Source organism: Chlorocebus sabaeus, chromosome 8 (genome assembly GCF_047675955.1).
Source record: "Chlorocebus sabaeus isolate Y175 chromosome 8, mChlSab1.0.hap1, whole genome shotgun sequence".
NCBI lineage: Eukaryota > Metazoa > Chordata > Mammalia > Primates > Cercopithecidae > Chlorocebus > Chlorocebus sabaeus.
In genome coordinates this window covers 118,931,895-118,952,755 of record NC_132911.1, presented here as the reverse complement: position 1 = coordinate 118,952,755, position 20,861 = coordinate 118,931,895, and the positions used below count along the sequence as shown (strand labels likewise).

The window sequence follows — 20,861 nt, the reverse complement described above, 5'->3', positions numbered from 1 at the left end:
AACAATTCTATCTGCAATAAACAGCGAATTTTTATGAAACTTCGTTGGTCGTAAGAAAAAAAGAGAAAACAAAACTAAATGTAAGGGAATCATGAATCTGTAAGAGATCTTGGGAGGTCATTTGATATGCATTGTGACTCCATTTGGGCATGGTTTTCCTTGATCTTTGATCTTTGTCTCCTTTGGCACATACTAATAATGATAATGCTACTATATACTACATACTGTTCAAATTCTTTCACACAAATTAACTCAGTTAGTCCTCAAAAATATTCCTCTAAGGTAGTGTCTACTATTGTTCTCATTTTAGAGATAAGAAAACTGAGACACAGAGAGGTTAAGTATCTCGTCCAAGGTGACACAGTTAAGGTTAGAGCTATAGATTAAAGCTCCATGCAGTGTGGCTGTAAAGCTTGTGTTCTTATAGGCACTCAGTGGGTGAATTGATTAATGCATGCCTTCTTCCCTTTGTTCACCTGTCATAATCTAGTATTCTGATTTTACAGATGAGGTCCAAAATCCTATTCAAGAATGGCCAAGGTCATACCATAAAGGACAGAGCAGTTATTTAACGTCAGCTATTTTGACTCTATGTCTTACTGTTTTTCATTATGCCATAATTGCCTCTGTATCTAATTCATGTCTGGTGATTCCCTTTTGCCCTGAGTTTTGTTTGCACCTCCAGCCTGTGTACCTCCTGCTCAGTAATGATCTAATACTTACTGTGTGGGCTTCAAAGTTTATTTGATTTGGAGCAACCTAAACGGCCAGTTGGCAAGGTCTAAATATAAGATTGTAAATACAGGGACAGGGATGCATATTTCTGGCCTGAGGGGATCTCACAGTTATGGTAAAATATCGTGAATTATTGGCAACTGTTGGCATAACTGAAATGGATTTTTCAATTCTAAATGTTTGTGGTATGTTATGTAAATTCACATAAAGGGAGAAACTGCAGAATTATGGCAATAAACCTTAATAATTTTTATGAATTACACCAGTTTCAGAAAGTGGAATTTTCAGTTTGGAAAAGTAATTAATTTTGCAAGAATCTTGCCTTGATGATCACACATGAGGGTCATTATTTTGCACAGTGCATGCACCTTGCAGCGTTCAGAATAGGCTGCATTTGTTGCTACCACCCTTGTTTCCTCGCAACATCCCATGTTGTGACTGGGCAATACACTTTGCTGCACTGATTTGACTGAGGGAGAAACCACAGCACGGTGTGGTTTAAATGACTCACTCAGTCTTGTAAAAGTGGTCTGTGTTAGAGCCAGAGTTAGGATTTGGATCTTCCATCTTGAATGCCATGCTTTGTGTTAAACCACATGGTGTTCCAATATATCATTTGGCCCATTTAAACCGCGTGGATAATTCATTTTTCAGCACTCTGGTTATATATAATCTTAGCTGTCACTTCCATTAGCTGCTTACACACCTGCATGTAGCTCACACCAGTCTCCTTTTCTGCAGGTTCTGACATCACAAGTGGTGATCATTAAGCACTACAAAAACAATTAAACACAACAACAACCCTCCTTTGTTCTGTACTACTGTATTTTACTTTTGGTTTCTGCTCAATGGAATTTAGTACCAGTTTTATTATAATGCCTGTCTAGGGGAACATCCGTTTTCTTGCAAACTTTCATAGCCTTTTCTTAGAGCAGAATAGAGATTTTACATTTATGTTCAACGGAGCTTGGGAGGTATTAGGAAACTTCTTAAAACTATCTTGGTGAGGTAGCACTAAAGGAGCCTGTGGTGAGACCCAGATTTCAACCTCCCACCCCATGACAGATTATCTATTTTCAGCTTAGGTTTGCCACCAACACATTCTTAGGCAGTGGAGAAACAAGAAACTGCATTTTTAGAGTCCTTCCTCATATGGTTCCTGTTTAGTGTCTGCCAAAAAGAGGCATTCATGTGAAATTTTGAAAACAGAAGGAAAAATTGAACAGAAGAGAGATTGATCTTAGGTTTATACATTTGTGCATCCAACAAATAATTATTTATTTCCTACATGTGGTAACCATTGTTCTATATCCTGAGGATATAGCCCTTATTCTCACAGAGTTTGTATTCTGTGAGTGGGTGAGAAGACAAAAAACAATTAAAAAAAACGCCAACAGGCAAGTGAAATGTAAGTATATATTTCAGATTATGATCAGTGTTATGAAGGCAAAACAAAAGTAAGATAATATATTTCAGAGAAGATACTAGGAATAGAATAACTTTTGTTCAAGGATATTTTAAAGTTCTAAAGCATGTTCCACAATTGATTTTTCCAGGGAAATTTTAACTTCCTAAACATTTCTGGAATTTTTTCTTGTTAATTATCCAAGTTTGAATTTAATTAGCTATCATGTGTTTATGCGGTTACCAGTGGTTTCTTTAAATAGTCTTTGTTAGTATACGCAGTAAGGCTGCTAAACACTGTCAGTCTGTTTTCTGTAGCATATAACAAAATACCTGAAACTGGGTAGATTATAAAGAAAAGGAAGTTATTTCTTACAGTTACGGAGGCTGAGAAGTCCAAGGGCAGGAAGTCGCATCTGATGAGAGCCTTCTTGCTGGTGGGAACTCTCTGAAGGGTCCCAAGGTAGTGCAGGGGATCGCATGGGAGGAGGTTGAGTGTGCTAACATGCTAGTTCAGGTCTCTCTTCCTTTTCTTGTAAAGCCACTGATTCCTCTCCTATGATAACCCGTTAACCCGTTAATCCATCAATCCATTCATGAGAGCAGAGCTTTCATGATCCAGTCACCTCTTAAAGATCCATATCTCAATACAAGCACATTGAGGATGAAATTCCAACGTGAGTTTTGGAGGGAACATTTAAGCCGTAGCACTGACTATTATGATCAAAGTGATGTCTCGATCTCTTTGTGGAGATGCTGGTTTGTTTGTTTTTAGTTCTGACAGCCTGTCACACTCTCTATTTCCATAAACCCTATTGGTTGAGGAAAGAAATGGAATTTCAAGGGAGTCACCGTAAGTTACCAATGAGAACTATGATTGTGTTTCACCAGTGTGCTTTCCTAAGTTTTATATGAATTTATTAGCATGCTCTCCCCAGGTCAACTTTGTCCTGTATAAGATTCTATAGGAATGTGGCATAATAAGCATATATCTCAAGAACATTCTGGATTGACTCAAATATGGGAGAGTCCACCCAAGGTCTGTCTTTCCCTCTCCTTAGGAAGTGATAAACAAGCATGAGGCCTTACTTCTGTAGATAGAATTGAGCATATCTCTTTTGGAGATTGACTCTGATTTATGGTTGAGTGCATAGAGTGTGTCCTAGGGCATCAAGCTGTAATTGCACTCCTTCAAAGTGCACTGTTGTGCTCTCATCCTACATAAATGGGAGCTGCATAATTCTCTGTGTTTATTTAACTTATGATTTATTTCTTTTGAAAGGATTATGTCTTTTGGTTAAAACATTCTTTTCAGGGGAGATGGAGATTTAAGGAATAAAGAGGCTTTAGTCTTAGGAGGCTGCTTTTTTCTGTTAATTCTGCTTACCTGTAGAATACTTTTATTTAGAAAAGAATTCCATATTGTTACAGGAAAGGGGCCCCTATCCAGACTCCAAGAGAGGGTTCTTGAATCTCATGCGAGAAATAATTCGGGGCAAGTTCATAGAGTAAAGTGAAAGCAAGTTTATTGAGAAAGTAAAGAAATAAAAGAATGGCTACTCCACAGACAGAGCAGCCCTGAGGACTGCAACCTGGTTGCCCATTTTTATGGTTGTTTCTTGATTTGATGCTAAACAAAGGGTGGATTACTCATGCCTCCCCTTTTTAGATCATATAGGGTAACTTCCTAATGTCACCTGGCATATGTAAACTGTCATGACGCTGGTGGCTCTGTAGCAGTGAGGACAAACAGAGGTCACTCTTGCACTCTGTGGTCATCATGGTTTTGGTGGGTTTTAGCCTGCTTCTTTATGGCAACCTGTCTTATCAGCAAGGTCTTTATGACCTGTATCTTGTGACGACCTTCTATTTCACCCCGTGACTTCTTAGAATGCCTTAACCATCTGGGAATGCAGCCCAGCAGGTCTCAACTTTATTTTACCAAGCTCCTATTCAAGATGGAGTTGCTCTGGTTCACACGCCTCTGACAATATGTCTTATATGACATTTGGCCACTTTGAGGCCTATAATAAAAATTGTTTAAAAAATACTCCTCTCACCTTTATCACTGCCACCATCAAATTAAGATTAGATGCTTAAGTGTGCTAGAAAAAGAGTCCTTTTCTTTCCAGTACAGCTTTGATAAATAGAACCAAGGAAGGTTGGATTTCAGTGTAGGCTCTGTGTTTGACGTGGTAACCTGGGGCTAGACACTTATGTCCCATGTGAGGGTCTGAGTCAGATTGCCTTGTGTGTAGAAGGAGATTATATTAGAACATCAGTTCTTAAAGATTGTCTTCTTAAGATGAATTTACACTCCAGAAGTAGGGTCCTATAGAGCTCAGCCTGAATTCCACTGGCAGCTTCCTTGGGTCTCCAGCTTGCAGATGATATATTGTGGGACTATTCAGCCTCCATCATTATGTGAGCTATTTTATATTGTAAGTCCTATCTTATCTGCCTATGTCCAATTGTTTCTGTTTTTCTGGGCTGTGGTCTGTTTTCTTTTAAAAAATGCAAAGCCATTCTTGAACTAATTAAATGGTTTAGAATTTAGTGTTGAGGTCAAATTTACAGGAAAAATTAAGTTAAAAAGATGTGGAACAAAAAGAAAATTAAAAAGAAAATTAATTCACTAGCTCCCTCCTTTTGAGGAACCTGTTTGATCTCCCTCTGATTTTTTTTTTCCAGTTGTTAATATTTATGTATCTAAAAAGTGGATTTGTTCAAAAACTGTTATCCAAAATACAGTTGCTGAAGACGATACATTGTAAAGTAGACAGCATGTTAGGGCTCTTGTTTCTGTTTTTCTCTTCCTCAAAGAATCATCCAAGTGTGCAATTGGGGCTAGCTAGAATGGCAATTTAATGATGGCAAAGATGGCTTTTCTTACGTTTTGTTCCTCTGTCATCTTCAAGCTGTTTCTCTCATTGGCATGGTTAAAGATTAGTATCCTAACCACCTTATGGCCATTAAAGGTAGAGGATCTGAAGAGACAATACAGTCAGGAAGTAGCCTGTTTCACTTAAGCTAACCTCCCATTTGCCAGAATTTATTTCCATGGCCATGTAGGGGCAAAAAGAATTTTTCTTCACTTCCTTTTGAAGTTTCAATAATCTGAGTCTATAAAATAAATGGACAATAGGGAGATTAACAGGAGAAAATGCTTACAGATTTATTACATGCACACGTGTGCACAGGAGACATGCAAAATGTGAGACTCAAAGAATGGCCATATAAATGAAGTTTTCATATCCCACAGAAAGGAATAAGGGCTTGGGACTTCTGGAGGGTGGTGGCAAAAGATTATAGAAAGGTCAGTGGAAGAAACACATGGTAAGCAACGCTGTCTTGTTATGAAATCTCTTAGATAAAAGGAGTCAGAATGAGCGACTCTCTGTGACAATCTTAGTTTTGGGGAGATGTCAGAACATCATCTCTCCTTAGACAAATAAATGGAGCTCCAAAAGAACCTCTGCTTGCATCCACTGTTTACCTTAGTAAGGTAGAAACATGTAAATTTTCTTTACAACAGGACAGTTTTTCAGAGCTATTCCTATTTTGAGTTCTCTGAATTAGCAATTCAAAATATGCCAAAGAAGTATATTCTGGTCTTCCAGAGTTTTCCTTTTGAATCTTTATTTTCAGAAAGTTTCATTTATTAAAACCCCCTATCAGTCTTGTAGTCCTGAGAATTAAGTTAGTTCTGTCCTGAGACTAGGTCGGTTCAGTTAAATAGTTGTGTCTCATTTGAGGAACTGGCGTTGTAGGTGGGCTCCCAAAGTTAGGCCTTTATATGGTACAATAAAACAGGTATTTAATAAGAGACATTTCTAAGGAAACAAAATAAAAACAAAGGTTAATACGTGGAGCAGTCTAAAAACTAACATTTGAGTTTGAAGGGCAGCCAGCTGAGATTTCTAGATGTTGGCTCAAAGCGTCTTCAGTGAAAGCAGAAGCAGACAATGGCAGCCTGTACAGATTTTCCTGATTTGCAGTTTAAATGTAGCTGATGTAGTAATTTCTCTGAGTCTATTTATCAAGTTGACCAGTTTCCTGCTTGCAAGGTTTTAATTTTTGTGATTTCAAGTCAGAAGAATGGGAGAAAAATTGGTAAAATTAGTATGGAGTCTTAGAGCCAAAAAAATTTAGAATCCAGTCCGAATTGCAGGTGAAGAAGAATCTCAAAAACAATGAACAGGGTTAAAATATAATAATGATTATACTATCGTTTTCTTCTGAAACCTAGTTGTTCCTCTTTCCAGTCATACCAGTTTTTATAAAAGATAATCATAGTAAGATGAATTTATTTGCAAAATGAGTTTAGTCTCATTAAATGTGGCCTGATTGTTTGCATAAAGTGCCACAAGAATGATGATTGATCATATAGGCTCTTTTAAAGTTTGTTTTGCTGGAGTTTATCATAAGGAATCTCAGATTAGGCCTTTAAAAGCCACTCATTGCTATGAAGCTAAGCCAAGAACTTGCCATCAGATTTTACCTGTATTACCTAGGGAAATTCCTATCTTCTTGAGGTTTCTAAAATACTCTGAGGTTCCTGGAACTGTTGGGAAGTGACATTCTTTACTTAATTCAAGTCTAGGAACCCTGTAAGAAAAGCATGTCTTCAAGATACCAGGCCAGTTTTCCAAGGGCTTCTATTGGCTTCATAAAGTCAACCTCAGTTTCTCAAAGCTGTCTGAGAGTATCTAAGAATATGGCATTCCAGTTGCAATCTTGGTAATGTAACCAGTGTTACCAGTTGTCCTGTTACAAAGAGCAGAGATTATTACTGAACTTATGTGGATAAGAATACTGCCATAAAGTAAGAATACTGATGAATGGTTTCCATATTTTGGAGGAATCAGGCAGGGAGAAAAATATAAATGTTTCAATTCTGTTTTAAAGTATGTATTACCAGATTGCTGTAAGCTATGGAAAGCTTAAAAGAAAAAATTTTCTTAAATCTAGAAAACGACACAAAAATAAACAGCAATGTTTCAAACAAAAGTCTTAAAATATAGTCCTTCATCAGTTCAGTCCCACATAATTAATTTTATTTCTTCTTATCAGATAATTATTTCTTCAATACAAATTTTGGACTCGTAAAACTAGATGATGGTTTAGCAGTTTTTGAGTCCATTGTTAAAAAATTATTATTAGAGTTCTAGAAATCTTACCCAGTCTAATAATATGGTTAATATGGTTTAAAGTCATCAGAAAGTGTTTCAGAGTACCTGCCAGAGTCCTTCCCATAAATTTTTTGAAGAAGCAATTTTGCACTGTTGCTAATTGCAAAACATTTTTAGAGATGAGTCAACACCATGATCTGTAGATGACAAAAACTTAGAATGGCTATGGCTAAAAATCAGATGAGTTTACTATAAATAGCCATTGACAAAAAAGTGGTTATTTTTGTCACGTACAACATTTTAACAAAATAACCAGAACTATGACTGACAAAATATCAGAATTCTAGAAATTTCATACAATTTTGTATTACTCGTATCAATAACATACCCATATAAATATAACTCAAAGACTGTTAAATATCATTTCCAATTTTACAGTGCTTCCCATGTAATTTATATTAAATAGACCTAATTTGTTTAATACCTCTCTTTTGGACTTCTAGGGGTCGTTCCAGAATACCCAAAAGGTAATTGGAGGCCAAAATATCTTAATTTTGATTTCGGGAAATTTGTCAGAAATAAAGGTTCTAAACACTTGATCAAAATAGAATTATAGATTACTGCAAAATGATCATTCTTTTAATCAGAGTGAGAATTGAAACATATTAAAAGCAAACACAGGAAGTTACATACTTGTAAAAAACAAAAACAAAACAAAAAACCTTTAGTCTTTGATAGGAGAGAAGCAGTTTTTACAAGTAATCAAAGGACAGGATGCGGTACACAGAATCTGTTTCTCCACCTTTTTTTTTTTTTTCCTTTTTACAGTTCTCTGAAAAAGGTAAACAAATTTTTTTTATTATTATTCCCTATCAATACTAATTGAAAATCTTGTTTAAAAGAGAGGACCAAATTCTAGTTTTATATTAGTGTCCTTTTGATATTAGGGGCTCATTTTAAGAAAACATAAATAATTTCTTTTTAATGTTGGTCAGCTTAATCATACTTAAATTCTTTTTTATAAGAATCATCCTTAATACACCTTTCATAACCTATCCATTCAGTTTTATCAATATCACTCTTATCTTTATTCATTCTGAAACAACCTTTAAATATCCTCCTAAACAGACAAAATTGCTTTTTGCTCAACAAGAACAAGTAGCCTCATGCTTTCTTTATAACTTTATTAAGCAAAACCCCATCTTACTTTCCTTGTGTGCTTTGAATACAGACTTGTTTCCTTTACTTTTAGTAATTTTAATTACCTATGGTAATTAAAATTTTACCCTTAGTAACCTTAGTTTCTATTGAAAACCTAAAAAGTAAGCAATTTAAAATGACACATATCAACTTACTTATTTTATAATTTATAAAAATATATGCTTCATTATTGTATAATTTTTAAATGTGGGCCAAGACCTATGTGCTTACAGAATCAAATTTTGTCTTTTATAAAGTTAAAGAAGCCAAAAGTAAATAAACATGTTCCGCTATTAATGTTTCAATATTTTATCTAATTTGGAAATGATCTAGATATTCAATGACTAGCTATCATTTGATTTAACTTTGCAAATTTCTAAGTGTGTACTTATCAAAGGGATTTGGGAAACTTATTTAAGCAAACATGTTACAAAATGTAGTTATTGATAAAAAGTACATTTATAAACTTTCATCCCACTTACATATATTTAGTTTTCTTTTTCTCATTAAAATACAATAAGACATCAAATGAAGTAAGTTATAACCCTGCTAAAGATTTTTATAACATGTGTAAGAATCTTAAAATCAAATACATGGGTATTTTACTGATAATTCAAGAAGATTTAATTGTCTTTATTAAACCAATGATACTAACCTAGCCTTACCAAAGAGCCACCCAATTCACATGTACTTGAAAAGTACTTAAGTTTATTCAATATTTTTATTAGTTTTAGGATTTAGCTTTATTAGGGCTCATTTATCTAAATTCCTTCAAAGGATTTTATACCAAGTAGTCACAACATATATCATACATGTACACATATATAAATGCACACAAACATAGAATTCAGCTAACTGATAAGTTCTCATAGAAAAAACAAGATCTAAAGCACACAACAAAGACCTTACACACACACACACACACACACACACACACACAGAGAGAGAGAGAGAGAAAGAGAGAGTCTCAATATTAGCTTTTAATTAAGCCAACTTCTGACCATAGATCATAGAGCTGTTTTCTTTAAATTAAAAAAAATATCTTATTACATTTTAGCAAGGGCAAACAGCAGTATTAAACTGTTTTTTTGTTTTTTGTTTTTTTTCTTTTGAGAATCATTTCCCTCAAGTTTGCATTTTAAATAGAGTGGTTTCTCAGGCAAGACTGGTTAGAAAATTTTCATCTCAAAGGCATAGGGAAAGAAGACAAGTTTTTCCAAGAATGACTTTTGAGGGACATATTTGCATGTTAGGCATCTTGTGTAATCAGTATTCGATTTTTTTTTCCATTTCTTAAGGGCAGGATGGTCTCATTTCTAATGCTTCGATTTTTTACAGTATTTTCAGACATCCTAAGATAAATAACTGCAGTTCAGTGGTTAGCAAGAACAGGTGGGCTTTACTATCAAAGAAACATTTCTGTTTTTTTGAAATATTTAACTTGTAAGACAAAGACAGTTGCTTTTAATTCTCCTAAAAACTGTGTGGCAACCTGAATGATATCTAGAAGGTAACTCATACATCCAACAGTATCATCTTTAATTTGTTCTTTTATAACAGGGAGCAGATTTCCAGCTAAGATGTAAATCAAAAGATTTCTCTGTTCTGTACTGAAAGCTGTTTGCTTTTGATATGTTTTAGTAAATTATTTTCTTTTATTCGGAGTATATGGTTCCATTATGCTTAAGGGTGAAGGCTAAACAAACAAAATAACATGTTCCTATTGCATTCTAAATAGAAACCAACATTTTATATCAAAAATATACCTACAAGTGATTTGAGATCAAAATAAAGAAGCATACATGAGACAAAAGCAAATAAACTTTATGACTTTAACCAAGTTTCTAAAGAGGAAGCAAAATAAAATTCAGCCCTTTCAAAATCCAGATAACTTCCGAAGACAGGGAAAGAGAAATAAAAGCTTAAACAACTATCAGTATGCTACTCACAAATGGGGTGCAACTTGCATTTCTGTCTGGTCATATTCTTGGGGTTCCCAACCTTTCAGTTGGGTGCCTACACATGAAGGTTCAATAATCCATGTGCTACTGATAGACAGAAAATAAAAATGATACAAATAGGAAAACAAAAGCTGTTTATGGGAGGAAAAAGATTACTAATAGATGGGTATCCCAAAAGACAAGGGTCATACAATTTCAAAACAAATATTTCTAGCTAATTTCTATAAAGTAAATTTTTCTCTCCTGAGCTAAAGTAATTTAGTGAAGAAAGGAATTTATGGAGGGTTCAAAAGACTTTAAGTCTGCCTTAAATCTGATTTCTGTTGAATTAGGTATAGTGACTGTCTAGTTAACTCCCTGAATGTTTACATTTCAAAAACATGGCAAGATTTACATCTCCAGGAGACTGAGAAAGGCCTGGAGATTCAGGCTGAAGTGTCTTTTGTTTAAATTTGATTTTCCATATGTACCAATAGGTCAGATGGTTAAGATAAGAGCCCTCTAACATTTTTTTTCCTTTAACTATAACTAATTTATTTATTCCTAAGGTAATTCCAACAAATATAAGAACTACTTTACATACACACTTCCTTCTGTTAATATAGATTTGTAAAGATAACAGAGTCAAGAAGACACTGTGATCACCCACCCCAACCAGGCACTGCAGGCAGGGACATGAGACCTCAGAAAAAATGTTTGTCTTTCTTTGCTGGTTTTTTGTCAGTTTTCCCAGGATCCCATCTGCAGACTCCCAATAAGTAGAGTGATTTGTTCTCTTGGCTCACCAAAGCTGTAAGGGTGAAGAAAAGTTTTCTTCCCTCCTTCCTGGAGGCTTGATAATTTGAGTCTGTAAAGCAAACTGACAATAGACGGATTAACAGAAAAGGCATACAGATTTGTTATATGTACACGTGTGCACGGGAGCTACACAAAACATGAGACTCAATGGCCAGATAAATGAAGTTGTTATACTGTACAGAAAGTGATAGGGGGGTGGGGTTCCTGGACAGTGGGATGGTATCAGCTATTTATAGAAGGGTGAGGGGAGGAAATACTTGGTGAGCAAAGGCCATCATGTTATAAAATCTTTTAGGTAATAGCCATCAGAAGAACTGGTGACTTCTCAGAACTTTATCTGAGAAGATAAAGATGTCTGGGGGTCATCTCAGAACTTTATCTGTCTTTAGGTAGATAAAGCGGCCTAACAGAAATACTTTAACTTGCATCTGTTATTTATCTTACCAAGATAGATTTAAATTCTTTTAATCAAAAGGACAGCTTTTTAGATATTTCTATCTTCAGTTCTCAAATTACCAACTCAGAATATGCCAAAGAAGTATATACTGGGGTGGCATATTCTGGCCTCCCACACCATACCCAGCTGCAAGGGAAATGAGAAATTTTAATTTTAACTATATGTCCACGTGTCCAGCTAAAGTTGGGCAACCCTCTTACCAAAAGAAAGAATGAATATTGGTGAAATGCAGTTGCCATACCATAATGTTTACAAGGATTCAGAAACTTAAAACATCATTTATACATTTTCTTTTATAAAAGATGAGATCCCCAAAGTAGTAAGCTCACTGTGATGACTAAAAGCTTTTGATAGTGTGCAGCACAAAACGTTAAGAAAATTTATACATACTTATTATTTCCATTTAATGTGTTTGTGTGAAATAAATTAAAAACAAAATAAAACAAATATGCTATGGACAGTATATTTTGAAAAAGCATGCCTGGAATTGTGTAGATTTTGTTGCCAAATAACATTCAAGTGAGTCACCTATTAAAAAAGTCTCTCATTTTCATACTTAAAAACATAGAAATATAATTTTTTAAAAAACTTAACAAATATTCCAGTTTTAATAATTTTTAAAATCTTTGTATTAAAAATAAACATTCAACATGTTTGTATTAATTTGGATAAATTAAGTTTTTATTAATGTATCAGAAGATTGAGTTTTTCCAGCCAAATTAAAACCTAAATATTTGAATATTGTAGATGGGAATAAAAAATGGGCCAACCATAAATACCTTCAATATGTATATACTTGACCTTTATAGATTTGTTTTTAGGCTGTGACAGACATTAAAATTCATATAAAAAATAATAGTTATTGTATTTATTAAAGGACTAACTTTTGTCATTAATTTTGTACTAGCTTTATATCAATATATAGCCTGATTAATGTTGTATCAATCATACAGTAAATTATTCATAAATATTGTTCATATAATACTTACCTAATTTTCATTTTATGTATATTTTATGCATATTTTATAGCATATGTAACAGTGGTATGGTTGGATATATTTAAACAACATAAGTCAATCAACCCACCAATACAAGAGGAGTGCAGTTAAAGTATTTTTAGTTATGTGGTGAACAACCAAAAAGGTTTGGAGAGCAGTGGTTTCCCAAATGTTGTATTTCCACCATAAAGATGTAGTGTGTATTTTTTAATGTAGATATAAGAGAAATATAGTGTACTAATATTTAATGCATGGATTGTCACTGGAAAACTCATATTTGGTATTTGTCAGAAGGTCCCAAGGTGTCCACTCTAGTTTCTGGATTAGAAACAAGAATTTACATGCTTTATGAGGGGTTATTACACTGTGTCATGAGCACCCTGAGGGACTAGTGGAACTGTTTCTTGGATCTGTGTCTCAGACTCTAGAAAATTCTTGCACTTTTATATCCAGCGTTATAGGGAGCAAGATACTAGCGGGGCAAACATACCTGACAATGTGTTGCATATATTCCTGCCCATCTTTTTATCAGTTTGTGTAATTTCTGAGAATAAAAACTCTGAGTTCCTGGCATCAGTGTTAGCAAGTTTATGTGAAGACAGTTATGCTTAATTGTAGTCAAGTGTTATATCATTAGTATGGACAGAGTGAACACAGAAGTACCAAATTTACTTTAGTGGATAAAGTTTGAATGGACAGGTTTCAAGTAAGTATCAAGAACAACATTGCTGGGGATAGAGGTATGCAAGGAGCATCTCTTATTAGGTTGATGCAAACTAGTTGCAGTTTTTGCCATTACTTTCAATGGCAAAACCACAATTACTCTTGCACCAACCTAATGATTAATACTTATGGTAAATGTATTGTGTGCCACAACTATGGTACCTCAGATAATACAGAGGTGGAAAAGGCAAAACCTGTCTGTATCCCAGTGGAGCATAGAGGGTTGGTTACTAGTGAAAGGAAGCATTTAGAAAAGACTCAAAATGTTTAATGCAGTTTTATGAAGGGCTACAAAATGAACATACAGAGTGCTATGTGAATGCCTAATGAGGACATCTTACTTAGCCTAGAGCTTCAGAGACGACATCCTTGGGGAGTGATGTGTAAAGGCCTGTAATGATTGGGAATTGAAAAGGCAGAGGGTAAGAGGCAACACTGGCAAGAGTAGGCATGGAACCATGGAATTAAGTGAAATAAAGTGTTTGTCAATTATAGAGTGCTTTTGAAATGTGAAAATTTACAGAAAGTCCTTAGTGGTTGCTATGGACTGTATTGTGTCCCCTGAAACCCCATGTGCTGAAGCTCTACATCCCTAATATGACTATTTAAAGATACGGCTTTTAGAAGGTAATCAAGGTTAAATGAAGTTATATGTGTGGGGCTCTAATCTGATAGGATTGGTGGCCTTGTAAGAGGAGGAAATGAATTCTACATCTCTCTCTTCCTCTCCCTTCTTTTCTCTCTCTCCCCTAGTGCAAACTCTCAGGAAGGACCACAGGAAGACACAGCAAGAAGGCTGCCATCTGCAAGCCAGGAAGAGAGCCATCACCAGAGCCTAACCATGCTAGTACTTTGATCTGGAACTTCCAGCCTCCAGAACTGTGAGAAAGCAAATTTCTGTTGTTTAAGTTACCAAGTCTATGATATTTTGTAATGGCAAGCCAAGCTGACTTAAACAGTTATTATCTAATTTATCCTCTGAACTGACTCTCATAATAATAATGTGATAAAGAAACTAACAGCTCCTATTGATTGCACACTTGCTATATATCTGGCACTGTTTTAGCTACTTTATGAAACATAACTCTAATTCTCAAATCAACCAAAAGGTGGGTATAATCTGTGCCTGCAGATGAACCAACCAAGTCTCACAGAGATGAAGTGATGGGCTCAAGATCACACAGCAAGCCAGAATAAAATTCAGACAGACTCCAAGACCAAAGATCTTCTCTCTTCTCCTGGACAGACAGTCATCTAGCTCTTCCTTGAATACCTCCAGTGATGACATTTCTTTCCAAGGTAGCTTGTTTCAGTGTTAAGTGAGAAACAGGTTCAAGTTGTGGTTTGTTTTTATTTTGTGTTCAGCTGAAACATGCCTCTGTATTATTTTTTTCAATTGTCCCTTGCCCACTCCTATAGTATTTTATTCTTCATAACAGGATTTCATCATCTTCTTTTGGTCTACCCTCTTTTAGGGTGAACCATATTCAATGAGTAATTCATTGTCTGTAGATTTGTTTCCACCTGTGAAGCCGCAGGACCTTGGTCCTCATCCTCAAATTGCCTTCGGTTCTATCTGGAGGTCTGCAAAAGAATTTTTAAGTTTTTAAGCAGTATAACCATGGGCCTCAGTTCTACTTGTATTCGTAGTTGTCTACTTGTTTATATGTTATCACTGCTCACCATGAAAAGCCCAAATTCATTTCAAAAGTATATACCAGATGCTACTGGGATTTCTAGAGCTTACAACAAACAAACAAACAAAATCAAGCAGTGCTATGGGCAATACCAAGAAAAGGTAAGGGTCATCTTTCTCAGCTTTCTGCCTTAAATTATCTTCAGATGCCAAAAGCTGCTCTCTATCGTCTCAGAAATTCCCCTCAATAGTTTTATGAGCTTCTTCCTCTTTTTCCTTAGTGGATGTATACTAATACATGGGACTGGTGGGGTAAAGATGCTATTATATCCTTCTCCTTTCTCCAGTTACCTCTTCCTTCTCTCACACACCTGCACCTGTCCCAAGGTTCTGCATTCCCATTTACAAACTAAAGCCCACATTCTTAGGAATGGAGTAAATATTAGATTTGGGCAAGATTGTGTTGGGGATAGGTACTGCAGTCAAGTACAAGAGGTAGCTCTTGGCTACACTTGCAGAAATTAGCTTAAAATGCTCTTTTTCGTTATTAGACAGTTTTCAGCTCATTTGCCACCCCAGTAGCCTCTTGGCATGTGTTTCTGTTTGTTAGTGCTCTTCTCAAAATGGAGCACTTATAATTGAACCTAATGTTCCAGATGTGACCTGATTAGGTCAGTGTACAATAGGATAGTTAATGCCATTCTTCAAAATCAAATCTAATCCAAGTAGCTTCCTGCTGCTTACAGCCCTCATCTGATTGCCTTTCTTGGTATTGACCAATGGAGCTAAATTTATATTGATGGCCTCCCCATGCCCCCGCCACCCCATCATCTCAATTTCCTTTCATTCAACTGATGCGCCAACTTCTCAGGATCCCTCACCATTTCCCAGTCTTTTCTTTGCATGCACAATTCTCTTTTTCTAGAATCTTCTTTTCCTCTTCTCCACCTGAAGAAATGTTTCTAGTTCTCCATTTCTCTTTTGTCTTAGATGGTCCTTCTCCTTCAGTCCCTTTTCAGTCTTACTTGTCACATTTTATTGTTACTATCTTTAAAGCATATGCACCCCAACTGTAAGCACTTTCCAATTACTGATGGCAGAAATCACGTATGATTCACTTTTGTTTCCCAGGCTTTTATTTTCTTTCTAGCACATTTGGATGTTCAGAATTTTTCACTTAGTTAATAAATTATCTTGGAATTAAGTTACATTATCTATTTAGTTACAATTGCTTTGTTTTTAATATTCTATAAAATACTAGATGACTTGTTAGACATATTTTTAAAATTAAATTACTTAGCTTTTAAACTATGTTAATAAAATACCTATGTTAATGTTGCTCCCATGGCAACCCATTGTGGCAGAAATGGCTGGTTGTTCGTATTTTCCTAGGATTTTTTTGGGGAGAGATGGGAGGAGAGAGCATTCTAATAATCTGCCACTTGTACTATACCTTAAAGTTATAGAGTTTGAAACACACCTGGAGGTAATCACCATGATCATCTTTTTAAAGATAAGAAAACTGTGGCTCAAAAAATGTATTGGATTGCTGAAGTTTCCACAGCTAGTTGCTATACTATTAGGTTTGTGCAAAAGTAATTGTGGTTCTAGACCATGAATTTTAAATCATTATAACTAGGCTGAAACACTTCTTTATTAATCAAAATAGGAACCATCACAATAAACACATTATTGCCGACAAGAAATAAGTTTGTTTATTCGTGTAGTGGAAAAAGTCAGTGCTTCAGGATTCAACTCTGGAAAGCATTCTCTGTATCCTGCTGGTTGTGGAAGTGTTTTCCCTGCAAAACGTTGTGCAGGTGTTTGAAGTGGTAGTCGATTGGTGAGAGGGCAGGTGAATGACGCAGTGGATGACGCAAAACTTCATAGCCCAGTTTGTTCAATTTTTGAAGTGTTGGTTGTGTGATGTGTAGTCGGGCGTTGTCGTGGAGAAGAATTGGGCCCTTTCTGTTGACCATTGCTGGCTGCAGGTGGTGCAGTTTTTAGTGCATCTCATCAATTTGGTGAGCATACTTCTCAGATGTAATAGTTTCCTTGGGATTCAGAAAGCTGTAGTGGATCAGACTGGCAACAGACCACCAAACAGTGACCGTGACCCTTTTGTAGTGCAAGTTTGGCTTTGGGAAGTGCTTTTGAACTTCTCGGTCTAGACACTGAGCTGTTCATCACTGTTTGTCGTATAAAATTCACTTTTCATCACACATCATAGTCTGATCGAGAAATGGTTTGTTGTTATTGTGTAAAATAAGAGAAGATGACATTTCAAAACAATGACTTTCTAAACTTTCCGCCCAGCTCATGAGGCACCCACTTATCAAGCTTTTTCACCTTTCCAGTTTGCTTCAAATGCCAAACGACCATAGAATGGTTGGCATTAAGTTCTTCAGGAATTTCTTTTCTTTTCTTTTCTTTTTTTTGAGGTGAAGTCTTGCTCTATTGCCCAGACTGGAGTGCAGTGGCGTGATCTTGGCTCACTGCAACCTCCGCCTCCTGGGTTCACGCCATTCTCCTGCCCCAGCCTCCCGAGTAGCTGGGACTACAGGCTCCTGCCACCATGCCCGGCTAATTCTTTGTATTTTTAATAGAGACAAGGTTTCACCGTGTTAGCCAGGATGGTCTTGATCTCCTGACCTCGTGATCCGCCCGCGTTGACCTCCCAAAGTGCTGGGATTAGAGGCTTGAGCCACCACGCCCGGCCTCTTCTTCCGCGATTTCTTGTGGTAGTTTTAAGAGGATCAGCTTTGATGATGGCTCTCAGTTGGACATTGTCAACTTCTGACCGCCGGCCACTATGCTCCTCATTTTCAAGGCTCTCATCTCCTTTGCAAAACTTCTTGAACCGCCACTGCACTGTACGTTCGTTAGCAGCTTATGAGCAGAATGCATTATTGATGTTGTGTGTTGTCTCTGCTGTTTTATGATCCATTTTGAACTCAAAAAGGAAAATCACTCAAATTTGCTGTTTGTCTAACACCATTTCCATAGTCTAAAATAAATATAAAATAAACAACAAGTCATAAGTCATTAGCGCAAAAAAAAAGCGAGAAATGCACATTAAAATGAGGTATACCATAACCACGTTTATTTAAGAATGTATTCCAATATCAAACAGCAAATTTCAACAATGCAAAAACTGCAATTATGTTTGCACCAACCTAACGGTACAGCTGGAATGAAAACCCAGGTCATGTCTAAGGTTGCTTCTTCTTCTTTTTTAACGTTATTTCTAATGTTACTATTAGATGCTACCAAAATAATGCTACTATTGTTTCTTATTCATCTTTCATAAACACACCTTTAGCCTCTTTTTATTTTTTACCGTATCTTACTTCACTTGTAGGATGGTTAGTGTTAACAGCACAAGATTGGAAGCAAACTGCCTAAGTTCATAATGCTGGCTTTGCATCTTTCTAATTTGGTAACCTTGGGAAATAATTCAGTCATTTGAGCCTCAGTTTCCTTATCTACAAAATGGGTATACTAACAGTTTTTACCTCATATTATTGTGAAGATTAAGATATTTTATATAGATAAATCAATTTCATCACTATATATACAAGCCCCTATGTGTGTTTGCTGTAATTATGATAATCACCCACAGTTCTGTGCTCTTTTTTACCTGTCACCAACCTGTGTGGCTCCTTAATGTAATGTAACTGCTGTCACCATATCACAACCAAGTGACCAACATCTTGGATTTTCTCCTTGATAATTTTAAATAAACTTTTAAAGTGTTGGAATAATTTTAGACTTACCTAAAAGTTGCAGATACCATATTTACTGTATGGCCTTCATCCAGCTCCAGCTATTGTTAACATCTCATGTAACCACTGTCCATTTGTCAAACCTAAGAAACTAACATTGACACAATATTATTGACTAAATTACAGGCTGCATTAAGATTTCACCAGATTTTCTATGAATGTCCCTTTTTCTAGTCCAGAATCCAGTCTAGAATATCGAATGGCACTTAGTACTTTATTCTTTTTTATTTAATGCTCCTTTTAAAATGAACACTGATGATTGGACATGAGAGTGCTAATATGGGCTATTTTGTCCAAAAGAGAGAGGCACTATTACCTCTTTCATAACCAGTGTACTGAACGTCAAGGACACCTAATCACCCTAATCTCCTGGCAGAGACCAAAATGAACAGGCAGAGAAGATAATCAGTTTCCCTACTTGAAAGCTGCACTTTCTGCAGTCAGGGAACGCATGAGAGTAAACAGAGTGTAAAGAACAGAGCTGCTGATCAGAAAGTCTTGTTAGGCTTGTGGGATGTAGTCCAGGTAAATGACTCACCAGAAAAGAGAGTAAATGTGGGAATCTTCTAGTGTCTCCTGATTTTAGAGAAAGTTTATAAGGAGAGACATTTGTTCATTTATTCAAATATTTATTGAGCACTTACTATTGTCAGACATTATTCCTGGTGTGAGATATTGTTTAGAATTTGTGAAAACAATTTATTCTTTCTCAAATTGACTTCTTCCAGCAATGTAAATAAGAAATTAATTTTTTAAAAATTGTATTATTAATTTTAAATGCCTTAAAGATAACAAATAAATACATATATTCTTTTCTTGCATCATTTGATGCATTTTTTGGCTTTTTAATTTCACATATTGTATTAATAACAGTAGTGAAAGCATTAAAATTAAATATAATTCTTAAACCTCTACTGTGTACCAGGCACTGTGTTGTCTATTTAAATTATCAAATTAAACCTTTATTAAAATCCTCCGAAGTGGAGATTTACTGTTCCACTTTAAGAGGTGATAAACTATGACTCACAGAGCTTGGGTGAACTTCGTGATCTCTTGAATGTTAGAGCAGAGTTGGAATTTAACACCACCGTCTCTGAAAACTCACATCTTTAAGGCCAGGTTGCCTCATTCTGCTCTGAGTTGGGGGTGACATTGCCAAGCCTGATGGATGGTAAGGAGCAGAGACTTCCTATTCTGGTCTAAGTTTGAATCTGGTCATTTATAAGGGAAGCATGGAAAATGAAATGCAGTTTTGTTGTTGTGGTTGAGAGTGAGAAGTTATTGAAGGATGAAGGGAATATGAGGAGAGTGTTATAAAATGAAGGTTTAGAGAAGAGAGTTAATTTTCTGAAGAAAAAGTAAATTGATCAGAAGCAAAGTTAGTAAATCTTAAGGCTTTTGTGGCAGTAATAAAAAAAACCAAAACACAACACAGAAAGAAAGCTAAGAAACAGAACAGGCATGGCTTAAGGCCAGTGTGGATGGCCCCATGCCCTCATGCTATCTCCTGAGTCCCAGCTCTGCTCTCCTCTCTCAGGGGCTACCCTCTCTCAGAGGGTAGACCCTCTGCCTCAGACTGGGCAGCGCCCTGCAGAGGTCAAGGGTGGGCTTGGGCAAGCAATCAGAGAAGCAACAATAGCTCAAGTCGCTGCTGTACTATCCTGTGGCCTGGGCCCAGATTTCTGTTTCTCCATTTGGCAATGAAACTGCACTGAATATGACACATAACCTTCCTAGGCTGTGCTATTACTTGGTGTCCCATTAGGCCTCCTGGGGCATATGTCTAGCATGTTCTCTCAGAACAGAGTCATGATAGAGGTAGTCCCTAAATCTGTGCCATGCTTGCTTCTGACAAACAGAGGAGAGAGTATCAACTCCTCTATTGTGTTTTTCTCAAGGTAGTCCAAATCTCTCTCTTCACCTCAGTCTACCTCTGTGCTTTTATTATATAGACAATAGCTATTTTATAAGAATGCAGGGAATAATTATGATAACAACCAATGTGAGTGACCCCTTTTTTGTTGTTTGTTTG

General features: G+C 36.0%; 1 long non-coding RNA gene across 1 annotated transcript in view; it reads left to right on the top strand.

Moving 5' to 3' along the window:
• Positions 1-19,549, top strand: part of LOC119624874 (uncharacterized) — a 164,326-nt gene extending 144,777 nt beyond the window's left edge. The window contains exons 2-3 of the long non-coding RNA XR_005241001.2: positions 14,162-14,289; positions 14,541-19,549. This is a non-coding gene — a long non-coding RNA (uncharacterized lncRNA). The remainder of the gene's footprint in view (positions 1-14,161; positions 14,290-14,540) is intronic.
• The last annotated feature ends 1,312 nt before the right edge of the window (positions 19,550-20,861 follow it).